General features: G+C 39.0%; 1 long non-coding RNA gene across 1 annotated transcript in view; it reads left to right on the top strand.

The window, feature by feature from the left end:
- LOC140843081 (uncharacterized) overlaps positions 1 to 4,614 on the top strand; it is a 370,834-nt gene extending 366,220 nt beyond the window's left edge. The window contains exon 3 of the long non-coding RNA XR_012120512.1: positions 4,478 to 4,614. This is a non-coding gene — a long non-coding RNA (uncharacterized lncRNA). The remainder of the gene's footprint in view (positions 1 to 4,477) is intronic.
- The last annotated feature ends 9,799 nt before the right edge of the window (positions 4,615 to 14,413 follow it).

Below are 14,413 nucleotides of genomic sequence, written 5' to 3'. Positions count from 1 at the left end.
AAAAGAAACTTGGGGCTGTCATGTGCTAATTCAACAGGTCCATCCTCCTGCGCAGTGTGAGCCGCAAGACTCATAAAAATGCTGGCAGATAACCTAGACATGGTTCTAGCTGAAAACTAAGATTATGATAAAAATAAATTAGAATTTTCTGACTCTGGAAGATGAGTTTCAGCCATGGCTGGCTTTACTTCCAAAGGACAAAACTGGTAGCAGTTAATATATATGTAAATATATTGTTTATTCTTGTTTTCCTAAGTTTTATCCCAAATCTCAAATCATTCCCATCACTTTTGAAAGTGAAAGCCCCTTTTCACTTTAAATCATCATAAGATAGAACCATCTCAGATAAGTAACATATGGTTAATCTAGTGTTTATCAATCTTAGAGGATAAATACATTTCTCTTTTGCTTTTATTTTATCACTTCTTATACTTGATTTTGACAGTTAATTTGACATTGTTTGAGATTAGTTAAATTTTAGTTCTTAGCTGCCCACAAACTTGTTTGAAAGTTTCTCTTTCTCAGATGGTTATTCAGAGCATAGCGCATTCCTTTCCAACATCAAAGGGAAAAAAAATTAAGGACCTGTGTGAAATGCCTAGGTAATATTTAAATCTTTTGGTGGGTTTAGGACATTTCAGAATTACCCTGGTATAATAAACCAATACAATTGTTGAGAAAATTTTCACACATACTTATGAATAATCCCCCATCTTTTGAAAATGTAAGAATCAAATTAAAAACAGCCAGGCCACGAGTGAATCATTGGCCTAGAATAGACTCACTGCTGGAGAAAATAAAATAAAATTCAGAATTGCACTAAAGAATGCTAGAGTATTTTTCTCCTAAGATTCGGGTGTCTGGGTGGGTCAGACTTCCTTGGACATTTCCAGAAGCTGATTATAAACCTGTATTTCTGGTGTTCTCTCTTGCCATTCTGCAGATTTACTCCATCATCCAACTAGCTCACATGACTTTCTCTTCCTCTGACCATGACACTCGCTCCACTTTGAACATCTCACTGACTCTGTCCAAGCCAACTTCATTCTTCAGTGCTCGGGCCACGTGTGTCTCCTCCACAAAGCCTTCTATTGACTCCTTGGTCTGGCAGAGGCTCAGGCCTCCCAGCTCTGAGGGCGTGGGTGATTCCTAACTTGCATTAGAATTATATGTTTGTTTGACTTACAACTTGAAGACACATTTCTTGGTGCTGAAGATCATTTCTCATTTGTATCCCTACAATATTTAGTACAGATTGCTTGGCCAACATATGCTGAGAGACTTAAATGTGAAATTATCCTAAATGCTGGGAATAAAATGATCAGATTCCTTTTTTAAACACAGTAAATCCTGCAGAGAATAAGTTGTAGTCTTCTCTCACTCCCTTTAATCACTATCCGTTCATGTGTTTATGCAAGCTTGTAGTAAGCTTTTGATTGACTTCTAAGGATAGCATTTAGAGGCCAAAAAGGCTTGACAGTAAGTGGGAAAAGACTGCAATTAAAATTAAAATGAAAAGACAAACTTTAAACAATACAAATATTGCCAATAACATTAGCAAAGAGGTGAAGCAGGTGTTCCGGGTACCATATCCTGGATATAAAGGCCTTACTCTCTCACCCCAAATCAGAATAAATTCTAAGGATCATCCCATCTTCAGAACTCCCTGCAGACTTCTAAGGCTTCCATTAGGGCTGCATTGTCGCTCAACTTCTCCCTCCACCTAATCCTACTTCCTTCCATTCTTTTCTCTTCCTTTCTATAGGTGTTGCCCTTAAAAGCCTTATCACCTCCTGCATGCCTATCTCTGCCCCAGAGTTCACCTCCTTAAGCCATGCATCTTGTCCCCCTCTTTCACTTCATGACTACCCCTATGATTTTACCCCAATATAAACAGTCCTTGTACCAGATTCAGCCCTGCTGAACTCCCACCAGCCAGGCAAGATATAATCTTCCCCCAAACCACAGATGATGGGAGATCTTTTCTAAGTTAGCAAGGCAATGAATGAGCAACTTAGCAGGAATCAGGAATTCACAGCGAGCAGAGAAAGTACCAAGTGATCTTTATAAAGGGGGTGTGTTGGGATCAAGTAGGTAAACAAACAGGTTAGAAGAAGTAAGTGGTGAGCCAGGCTGTTACTGACAACCTGTGAAAGGAAAACATGGTCTCAGGACCAGTAAGCAATGTAGTTTATAGATGTGAAGAATCTAAGTGATAGGAAAATGATTTCTAAGGTGACTATATCTTTGTCATGCTGGAACAGAGTTTGTGATATTACTTAGAGTTAATTCATGATAAAAGAAATGATGGGCAGGAGGTGTGGGGAATCTGTAGGGTGAAGATGTAAATTAAAAGCCTTTTGTGGTGATTTGCTTATAAGGCAGAGATATGGTTCACCTTCAGAGTACATAACCTCTTAAAGGTAAACAGTACCTGTAGTATGAGCTTCAGGTATGGGCTGAATCCCGTGAAATTGCCAATATTTGACTATATTTGACCTACAAAAATGGCAAGTTCAATCTAACAGTTTTAACTTACTTATTGACTGTTTTTCCCCACTGGAATGTAAATATCATTTTGTTCAATACTGTATCATTGTACCCATATAGTATCTAGCACGAAGTAGATACTCAAAACAAGTTTTCAATGAATTAAGAATGAGTTACTTAGCTCCAAATATTTTTAGTCATGATTTACTATAGTTCTTAGAACTCCTTCAATTTCAAATGACAGAACACCAATTTGTATTAGTGATGCAAAGAAGATAATTTATTGGCCTACATAATTAGAATTCCAAGGGGATCAGGTACCCATTGTGGATAAAATGAGAGTTCCTGTGGCCAGGAATCTCACCTGGCCCTGCTTGACTAGCTCACTGCCCACCTGTGGGCAATACATGGCTGTTGACTATAAAAAGAGCTCTGCCCAGTGCTCTAGGGCGACATGGTGGCAGGGCTGCAAGGCTGCAGGAGAGCAGAGCAGAGGCTGGAGTGGTGGCAGCACCGAGGACAGAGGCCCAGAGGACGGCTGTGCGGGACAACTATGCAGAGAGGCCTGGAGGACTGCTGTGCAGACAGAGGGGCCCAGACGCAGGGACCGGCTTGCTGCATACAGACTTGCTCTGAGTGAATGGGATTTTAGTGACTGACCCGCCACCTGGAAATAAAGTTGGGTATAACCCTTTCACCCCAAGAACATTATGCTGCCAATTTCTTTGGTCACACTGAATCCATAGTGAACTTGCCTGGGGCTGAAACCCATTGGCAAGACACCATTTCAGGCACAGTTAGGTCCAGGGGCTTGAATAATGTCATAAAGATTTGGACTCTTGCTGTAGGGAAAATTGAAGTTCCTGTGGCCAGAATCTTCACCTGACCCTAAACTACTTGATGATATAATTGGCCTACTACATGGGTGAATGCTTACACACCTGTTGGCAATGAGCCATTATTGTCAATGTTACTGTATAAAGAGCTCTGCCCAGTGCCCTCCCCAAGGCAGAGATGGAGACGGGTTGTGAATGCCTCAGAGGCAGATGTGATTCCAGGAGTTGCCTGCCACTGTGAGAATAAAGCTTGGCACAGACCCTTTTACCCCTAATGTTCCATTGGTGTTATTCAGTCTCAGCCAATCCAGAGTGAACTTCCCCAGGAACAATCCCCCTTAGGTGAGATGCTTTCCCATCATTCAGCTCTGATATTTTTCCATTTTGGCTTTATCCTCAGGCAGTATCTCTCAAATTGATGATTCCTATGGGTGCCAGGCTTATAGTTATTAGCTTAGCAATCCCCAGGGAAATAAGGGCCTTTTCCCCAATACTTCAAATATAAACTCCTGATCTTGACTCTTGGAGAATATACTTTTCAATATCTGAGGTGCTAAGGCAGGGAATGAGGTCCACCTTGGTCATTTGGACTGAGACTGGGAGAGATGGTGGTTTCCTAAAGTACAATGTCTGAGTGACTCCATCTCAGCTCAAAGGAGGTTTAATAACTTATTCCAAATCACATAGCTGGGACAATAGAAGCAGGATTGAAACACCCCTGTCCAATTTACACCCCATTCACTTAACCACTACATTCTGCTACCTGAAAAGGAGTTTAGGGATAAGGGAAAACATGGATGTCTACTTAGCTCATTAATTTAAAGAGCCAATGGTTTGGTGGCATCTAATTCATGGTAGCAAATGGAGATTGATTTGTGAGAACGTTGCTGGGGAGACAGTTTTCTCTCTGGCTGTCCCAGGTTGTTTTCTAGCTGCTGAGAAAGTGATGCCTGATGACTACAGGTCTCTCTTTTTAAATTTCCTTTCATGTTCTCTTGCCTAGCATGGTGACTTCCACAAAGTGAATTTGATTTCATTCAAAAATGATATTTACAACATCTTCAATGTAGTCAAACAAGAATACTCTGGCTGCTTAAAAAAATATTATTGAATTAAACATCTGAGTTATATTATGTTTCGGTTCCTTCTAGCCTGGACATTCCGGCAGGTTTGGGACATAGCCGAGTCCACCATACTCTGTGTTGTGACCCTGGATGCTGGATCTGACTCCCTGGTAAAGGCCATTGCTCCCTTTTGGCCCTCCATTCCCTGCTACCAAGGCATTTTCTAACAGGTAAGGTGTGCTAGGGGTTCAGAAGTTCTATTTTCCCTTAAAAATGGTGGGTGGTGCTTGGTTGAGGGGAGCTCTGGAGAACTAGAGAAAACAGAAACTTGGAAGTCAGAACTTTTGCCTGGCGTTGATGCAACTTGTCTTTGAGAGAGAATGTCTGATGAGCTTTATTTTCTGTACAGTGGAAATGGAAGGAGGTGAAGGATTTACATAAAGGCTCTTCCCACTGAGGCTCTTGCCTAGCTATTTAGGTAGTCACAGGTATGGGAATGGTGGTTGTAATCTCTACTCCTCTTTGCACATCAGGATCCTCTGCAACTTCTTAATTTCTGCCTTCTCATGACATTAGATCTGTCTTACCCTGGTGCTACCTCTGGTGCTTTGCATATCTGAGCGACTCCATCTCAATTAGTTCAAAGTTATAAGATTCTTACTGGTTCATCCCAAATTATAGATAAGTTCAATGTGATATCAATGAATTTCCCCTCTCCTATAAACTGTGTCCAGAGGGCAGGGTCATATGGTATTAACATGGATCAAGAATCACTCCAGTAGGGGACATGTGTGGAAAGCAACTTCAAGGGAAAATGTATGTGTGCAGGAGTGAGGGTGGGGTGGAGGAGCATGGAAATCACAAATATGTCTCCTAAATTATCCAAAATTGTTCCTTGTTACAAACAAAGTAATTTCTTAACTGATGTATTCACAGGGAAAATATAATGAGGGCTAGTTTTCATGGTAATGATCTATAGATAATCCTTAATTGTGAAGTGACTTCTGAATTCTCATAGACTAACTGTGGTCATGGAAGGGTATGTACAATTATAGGTGGTTCACTTCTTGCTTCTTTGACAAGGGTAACCTGGGTCTGCCATACAGATAGCGTCCCACTCATCAGAACATTGGGTTATTCCCAATAGCTATTCTGGCTGCAAATGAGATTTTCCTGCATTTGGCCATTAAATATAATTTCATGAAATAGAAAAATATAATGATTTAAATTGCCAAATCAAAAGCTTTGTTATTAATGAGGACAGGAGCTTGTTAGCAACAATTAAAAAGTCATGTAATACCGAACACTACTGAGGATGTAAGAAGTCTCCTGTATAGCCAGTGGGTGTATAGGCTAGCACAGCCATTCTGGAAAGCAGTATGTGGAAATGTAGCAAAAATAAGTGTGCATCTTCTCCATGACTCAGCAATCTAACTCAGATATGTTCTCCAAGAGAAATGTTTCCATTGTCTAAGAAGGGTCTACATCCAAATGTTCAAGGCCACATAATTTTAGTAGCTGGGACTGGTGGCAGCCTGGATGTCCATCACAGGAAGTAATGGATAAGTAAAATGTTATGATGCATTCTACATAAAAACATGCAGCAGTTTGAAGTAATAAGCTTGTTTTACCTACAGCAGCACTGATAGATCTCAAAAGAGTACTGAATAAAAAAGTAATAAACAGAGGACAGCTTAGTGCAACATTACTTATGTAAATTTGAAACAGGTACCACACAAAGCAACATTAAATTACTCAAAGACATGGATATCCAAGGACATATAGTAAACACAGAGGAGCTGCCTGTGGGAGAGAGGGCAGGGGGAGTGGGGATGAAAGACAAAAAGGGAAGATAATCAAGGCTTAAAAAAAGAGAGGGGGATACTTTGCATAGCTAGATGATGATAGTGAGCTATAAACTGAGGAATATGATAACTGTCAATATTGCACACCTGAGGTCCAGAGAAGAAAATAAAAATAGAAGGGGGAAATATGTAGCTAGGTAGTAAGGAGACCTGCTTATCAGTGTGAGAAAATCTAGAACCCAGTGCCCTTTGGCTCACCTTCTCTTGGTCCCCAGCATGAGCTCTGGGCCAGGGGTCCTTGTTACCCCATATTCTAGCAGTCTGAGACAGAGGGGAAGAAAAGTGGGGGCCACTGGTGAGGCTGAGCGCCCCCTGGAACGGCGACTCTGAGGTGTGCGGGAGGGCAGGTAAACCCTGGACTGCAGCCAGGGCTCCAGATGAAAACCAGCAGGAAGTGGCTCTGCTCCTGCCGCCTGGACTCTTTCCGACCTTGGATTCCCCACTGGACAGTGAAGTGCTCTCAGCTCTCTGCTCCAGCCCAAATCCACGGTCTCTCTCACAAGCTCACTGGCGATGCCAATGTGTGGAGAGAGGGGGCTTGGAAAGGGCAAGCCCTCTTCGCTAGGCCTCGACTGAGGAAACAGCCTGCTGCCCTCCACAACCCAGTGGCCAAGTGCACACGGGGTCTCTTCCCAGACACCTTTCTGCTAGAGGAGTCAGGCAAGCACGTTTACCCCGACCCTTTAAGAAATTCTTCCTTGGAATTCATCTAAGGAAATGTGATATGTAGAGATAACAGATAAAGTTGGCACATTTAAAGATGCCGTTTTGGGGGCTGTTTTGTCTTTCCTTTGGGTGCTTAATTGTCCAGGATCAGCAGAAGAATAGGAAATAAGGTAGAATTACACTTTGTATAGAAACCATGTGAAAGTAAGCTCCTTTTTTAAAAGACACAAACTACAGAAAGCAAGAACATTCTAAAATAAAGTGTTCTTTTCATCAAAGACTTTTTTATTAGGAAAATATTGGCACTTCTCCTCTCCCTTATTTCTTCTGAACATTTCCATTTTTGCCCTGGGACATTAACATCACTTGCCTGAACAGACATGGGCATTTATTATATAAGCCAAAGCTATAAGGCTAATTAAAATCAATATTAACTTGTACCACTTCCTTGTCTGATGGCCTCAGCTCTAAGCTGCTCCCCAGGGAAGTCAGCGTCCGCCTCCCCCATTCAGAGCGATGGTTTTATTTGGGGACAACGATCAAGGTGCTATACTCAATATGTAGTGTGACTAGATGCCCTAACAGGGAAATCAATGTTTTTCAAACACCAATATTGAATTGTACATTTGCGTTCTGCCTGATGAAGAAGGACCCCCATTGATTTTTCTGGTTTGAGGGCATTTCCTGCAGAATGACAGAGGTGTCCTCCCCCATGAAATCAACACTCTCTGGCATGTTGTAAGGTCGGTGGTCAGCTGGGCTGCTCTTCCCCCAAGGAAGATCCACCTCTCTCCTGGTGATTACTGCAGGGGACCAGATGTTTTCCTTTAACCTCCTATTGGTTCTAATCTCCCTCCATCTTTGATCCTAGCCCCTCTTGAAAATAACCCCTCATTTAGCTCCTCTTGGGTGGTCCCCAGTGGAGATTTAGTTAATTCTAACTTCTTGCACAGTCTTCCCCTTGTGCTTCCATGGTAAAATTCTACCTTTCTAATTGCTGGGAGGGAAATTGTTAATCCTTTTGATTCAGGGAGCAATGTAATAGCCTTAAAATTGGCAACTTAATTGAAAAACTCAGAAATTGCTGACTCCTTAGGGTAGTTCTTTAAAGGCATTTCCTCCCCCCTTTGTTTTTCTTTTTCAAAATAAAATAATAAAGTAAAATAAAGTTTGTAATTTAAATGTGTTTACAAAAAAAAACTATCTTCTTGTTATCTTTCTAAGATTCTGCTTGGATTTTATGCATGGTCTCAGGTATTTATTTGTTGTTACAGATCAGCTTAATGGGTTATTATAGAAAATGCTCACCAGATACAAAGGGACTTATGATACTGACAAATGCAAAATAGAAATTCTTCCCCTCCCTCTTTCCCATTATGTAAGAATAAACAATCTAAGTTTCTATTCTTAGATTCCAATGGTTGTCTAGCCTACATATGCCAAGTATCAGTGTGTTTTGGAGAATAGATTATTCTGCATTGCAACTGGTATATATTAGTATTTTCTTAACTTCATTACCAAAATCTAACCAAGTAAGTTAGTCTTTCTGAAAGAGTTTTCCATCTTTGCTTTGGGTCCATAAAAGCAAATTCCTTAGAACTCTGGGAATAGAAAGGTTTCTGAGTTCTTGGCATATTCCATTGATCTTACTTATGAACAGAGAAAAGGTCAAGGATTTTGCTTATTTGTTTTCCATAGGCACTCTAAGTTTTAAAAGATTTGGAGACTTTTAGGGGACTTTTAAGAGACACTTAATTTGTTACAGATGCATTAACATATTGAATTTATGTGAAAGAGTGAAGGCCAGGCAAAGGATATTGGGTTCTTTATTTATTAGTGGAGCTAGTCAAAACTTCCCTGTCTTAACCAAGTGGTGGTTTGGCACCTATTCAAAAAGCCATCTCTTAATATTGCTGTCCCTGGCAATTAATGTACGCTAAAAGCGTGGGTATGCCTCTACTGAACTCAACCATATTGGATTCTAGACCATGCAGGTCTATCCTGCCTCTGTCTACACTGGGTATAATGCTTCTGGGTAATTATCTCAAAGTATGTGCTACTGTTGAAATTCATCAGTGAGGTCTACAACTGTGCAGGATCTGAGCCTTCCTCCCAGTCCTGTCTCCTTTCCTGTCATAACCCCCATGCTCTCTCCACTCCTGGCACACTGGCCTTTCCTCAGTGCCTCTTTCCATGTCCCTTCCTCCTGCATGGAAAACTATTCCTCATGGTCACATGGCTTACTTGTCAGTCTCTGTCTCCCCATGAAGGTCTTCCCTCCCTGACTGTGTCACATGGGTTATAAGCTCTCCTGTTATGTTCTTTATATCACTGTTTTAATTTTGTATTTCTTATTTGACAGTCTTTCTACTCCACTATTCTGAGAGCTTTGTGAGAGCAGAGATGTGTTTGAATGTTGTTCATTCTTATGTCTCTAGTGCTTAGAACTTACCTGGTAGTAAATATTCAATTGATATCTGTAGAGTGAATGAGAGACTGCACAAATGAACAAATGATGACATTAAGGTTCACTTGACTTGCACCTGACAGTTTCACATGTGAGGTCCATGTTTCTAGCCAGAAGCCCATACTTTTGGGTATATCTGCATCTTCTCTCTTGTATTGTTAAATTTCTAGAGGATGAAGACTGACTGTCAGTCTTCTGAGATGAGCTTCTCTTGCCCAGCACTCAGTGCAGTCTCACACAGTGGTGGGGCCAGGATCACCCCTATGGGGTTGTAGAACAGAGAACACAATAACACAGGCCCCTCTTTTTCCTTTACAGAGAAATATTGAAATTAAAAAAGAAGAGTTGAAGCAGAGACAGTACAAAAATGCAAAGGCAACCTGAGGAATGTGGGTGGTATGTGGATATGAGAACTTGGTTAATGATTCATTAGAATCTCAATGCTGAGTTAGTGTATATAAAAAGTCTGGGTTTCTCTGGATACCAGCCTGCAGTGGACAATCTGCTTTATCCCACCAGGGGAGAGCATATGCCCTGCTTCCCCTGGAACCATAACATAACTGTCAAAGTCACATGGCATTAGCTTTGCAAATTGCTCACCATGAACAGTTCTATCCTGCAATGATATGACTCAAAATCAAAAATTAAAAATGACCATGCGATGTTCCAGTTGCCTATCCTTCCCTCTAACCCCAAATTTAGTCTTACGGAACTTCTGCCCTTTTATAACTTTTTTGAGTTAACACCATAGTTCTGAGACCCTCAGTGTGGCCCCTAAGGGGCCCTGAACACACTGGCTGGGCCCAAAGGACTGCTGTTGGTAAAAAAAACTTACCTTTAAATAATTGTCTAAACCCTAGAGTTTCCTACTGGATTATCTCTGGCAGAACCCCAAATTTCTAACCATAAAGCTAGGAACAGAAGTTCGAATCCAGTATTAAAACTAACAGTACAGAGCTTTTCCACTTATCTTTGTGATTATTTCACATGGTTTAATTAATATTTTTCTTTGAAACTGTGTTCTTGACTTGATTTAAAGCAAGAATCCAATTTAACTATGTCTTCTACCCACATTTGTCTATGCAGAGTTTATATTGCTGCACTGAATGAGACGAGCCTCTTTTTAAGTAAGAGAACTTTATCTTTTTACTGATGACTACCAAGGGGAAAACATATAACTTTATCAAACTATTTCTTCTCTACTCTATCCATTGCTTGTCATATTTAGAAATAAAAATAGGAAAGTCTTATACTTTACAAATGAGTCCCTATGGCAAACAGCACCTTAGCCCTTTTTTATCACACTACATATGATAGTGCTTTTAGAAGGCATTTAAGCACAGGTTATAATGTGTCTTAAAGACTGGACCTATTGATTTATAAAGTTAGGTGTGAATAAAATCTAAAGACAAATAGCGCATCATTAAAAAGTGAAATAATATTATTTTGATTCATACTTGACAATTTTTGAAAGAATGTTAAGCTCTTACATAAATATATAGCCTCCCCAGCTGTTCAAATAGTGTGATTAATTAAATGGATTCTGTCTGAAAACCAACACTGGCTCTTGTTCTCAGGTTGCAATATGTCCAATGTAAAGGAAAATGGAAAAGTATTTCTCTGGTATCTACTGCATTTGAGGAAAAGTATTAATATTGTTGAAATTCCAAAGTATTACTTAGTAAGTGTTTGTGGCATATGCATGTGTGTGTGTGTGTGTATGTGTTCTGTTTTTTTTAATAACAGGAAACTTCATATATAATGAACTCAGCTATTTGATAATCTCATCAATCCAGAATAAAGCCAAGGATCTGTTAAAAGCTGACAAAAGAGACTTCTTAGAAGCTCAGAAGTGATTAAGGTCCTCTCACTACATCCCATGCATTTACAAATAGAAAAAAAAGTTACAGACCTTCAATTAGAATATTACCCATTTCATTTTAGTATAAGTTTAATAATTGCCTGGAGGGTACAAAGCATGACAGAGTTGCCAAGGCAGATGGCCGTGTTGATTGGGACTGGAGAGTGGAAGGTCTTCATTCAGTATACATTAGGGAGTCAGTGGGAGTACTGAGAAGGAAAGAGACTATATTAGCCTCGTTCTTTTAGGAAAACTTAAGTGTGTAGAATATATTGCAGAAGCTGGAAATCAAAGGCAGTTATCAGACAATTGCATTAGTCCAGAGACTCTAGCATTAATCTAGAAGAGCAGTAATAAGATTCTGAAAAAGGATATAGAGCAGAAAGCCAAGTTGTAAGAAATACTGTGAAGTAAAATAAAAAGGATGCCAGAATTGTTCAGACTGGGAGACAAAGAGAGAGTAACTTAAGGTGTCTTAAAAAATTCAAGTTTTGATAGTAAGATGGTGCTACTGGCAGAATTAGGAAACATGGTAGGAAGAACAAGTTTGGGTGGTGGTGGAGTAAGATGGTGAATTCACCTCTGTAATTTGAGGTATGAGAAGAATACCCAGGAGAAGATGTCTAATAGGAGGGGCAAATGAAGAGTTGGACTGTGCTAGGACCAAACACAAAAACAAAAACCTTAATAGCTAATGTTTGCTGAGCACTTATTAAGGATGAGACACTCTCCCATACATTTTTCATGTATTTAATATTTGCAACTCTCCTGTGAGGTAAGTTCTATTTTTAATTAATTTTTAATGAGTTAAAAAATGTAAAAATAATAATCATTGTAAAAATTCAAAGCATAGGTAAATGTGAAAGGCCAAAAGAACTAATAAAGGGTGGTAAGTTAAGTGAATAACAGGGTGTTTTTTTTCCTAAATAATGTTTATAGCAAATTAGGTGTAATTTTTTTAAAAGACACATCAAGAGGAAATTAAAAGCTGTGTAGAAAAGGAGAAAACAAAACCACAATAAATAGAAAAAAGAACTAAAACACACCATTAACAACAATAAAACATAGAAAACCTATAGCAATCTTGGCCTCTTTAGTAGGGAAACAATCTTTCCCACTTTACTAAGTTCTAGGGGTCTCACTCAATAAAAGCCCACTAGATAATTGATGTTAAAATAATACCAAGGAAGAAATTCAATTATATTTCATATAATCTTTTAGGAAGGCAGAAAATTTTAGTTCCTCTAATGATTAAAATCAAAGATCTTTTGCACAATGGATTAAATGTTGATGTAATCAATAAAGTCAGCAAGACCACATGAATTATTCTGTGATGGTTCCAAGCTATCGAGTTTCATATTATGCACATTATAAGCAAGGTGGCAGGCCTGCCTTCCCAGAAAAGCAAGGATTGGGCCCAGGGTGAAATTCTAGTAGCAGGAATAGGTGTTGGAGTAAGTGTGGGTTTTCTGTACTTTGAGGGCTCTAATTAAAGGGGAATTAGAATCAAAGTCTGAGATGAGGACTGGGGTGGGCCTAGAAAGTAAGGGAAGTTGAAAACATCTAGTCCAAGGGTAATGGATAAAAAACAAAGAGCCAGGTTTAAAGCAATGAATCACATCAGAGAACTACAGCCAAGAAGGAGTAATAGGGTTTTGAGAACAGGGACCAGAAAGATTCCCAGAAATAAAAGGAAGTAGAAGATACAGTACTTTTCTAGAGTAATCAGGGCAAGCATAAGGGTAAGGAAGGAACAATGGTGGGGTGGGGACCTTAATTCTCTAAGCAAAGAAATGAAAGTCTCATGAATATAAGAAAATGAAAGAATCCAATTTACAAAGAATGTGGAGAAACATCTGGAAGGCAAGAAGCATGATAAATCTATCTAATATATATTATAAATATGTACACATATATGCATACACATGTGTATATATACATATACCAAGATACAGAATAGGAGATGAGGCCTAACCACTCAATGTTTACTTATGCTAGTGATCAAACAGAAAGGAGAAAAAGGAGCTTAACTATCAATGAGAAGAATTTTGTTAGCTTTTAAACTGCTTAACAATATATATTCTGCCCTTTGTGTATGAAGATACTCCTCCAGAATTATAAGCTGTAGGTTAGTACATTCATTCATTCATTCTTTTTTAAAAATTCATTTCTCCATCATTTAGCAATTGTTTATTGAGTACATAACACTTTACACTGGCTAATAATTGAAGGGCACAAACAAAATAATTATAAATTTTAAAAAGTTTATGAAGGAAAACAAGTAAAATAATCAGATTAATAGGTGGGATGTAGTTCAGATTCAATACTTAGAGAAAGCATCTCTGAGAACTAACAATTCAGGTGGAAACTGAAGGGCAAATAGGATCAAGATGAAGAAAGAGTGAGAATTATTATCTGTTATCCATTGCTGCATAACAGACAACTCCAAAATTTAGTGACTTAAAACAACAGCTAGGTCCTTGTTATGGTACTCCTATGGTTCATAATGAAAAATCATGCATGAAATACGTAGAAGAATAAGCAAGCAGGACTGAAGGAACAGCTCAGCAGCGAGTTTCTTGTTTTTTGTTTTTGTTTTGCCTCCTATATATGCAGATTGAATGTAGCCAGAAGAAAAAACAACTTCCAGAAAACAGGATAGGAAAGAGTCACTTCACTACTCACTTTATGAGGCCAGTATTATTTTGATATCAAATCCTGATAAAATTAGTACAAGAAATCAAACCAGTATCTCTTATGAACAAAGATACAAAAGTTCTTAACAAAACATTAGCTAAACAAATCCAGCAATATATAAAAATTATGTATCATTGCCAAGAGGGGTTTATCCCAGAAATACAGAGCTGGTCCAGCATTCAGAAATCAATGTAGTTTACCAGATTAACAAATAAATAAGAAAAAAACCCACATAATCTTATCAATAGATGAAGAAAAAACTGTTGACATAATTCAACAGCCATTCGTACTTTAAAACTCTCAGCAAGCCAGAAATAGAAGGGTATCAACAAAACCCTATAGTTATTAGGATACTAAATGGGAAGAACCTGAATGCTTTCTCCCAAAGATTATGAACTGAGCAAAAGACCTGTTGTCACCACTTCTATTCAATATTATATCAGAAATTCTAGCAAGTGCAATAAAGC

The sequence above is a fragment of the Manis javanica genome, chromosome 8 (assembly GCF_040802235.1).
Source record: "Manis javanica isolate MJ-LG chromosome 8, MJ_LKY, whole genome shotgun sequence".
NCBI classification, from domain to species: Eukaryota; Metazoa; Chordata; class Mammalia; order Pholidota; family Manidae; genus Manis; species Manis javanica.
The sequence above is the reverse complement of the archived record's forward strand: the minus strand, read 5'-3'. Positions and strand labels throughout refer to the sequence as shown.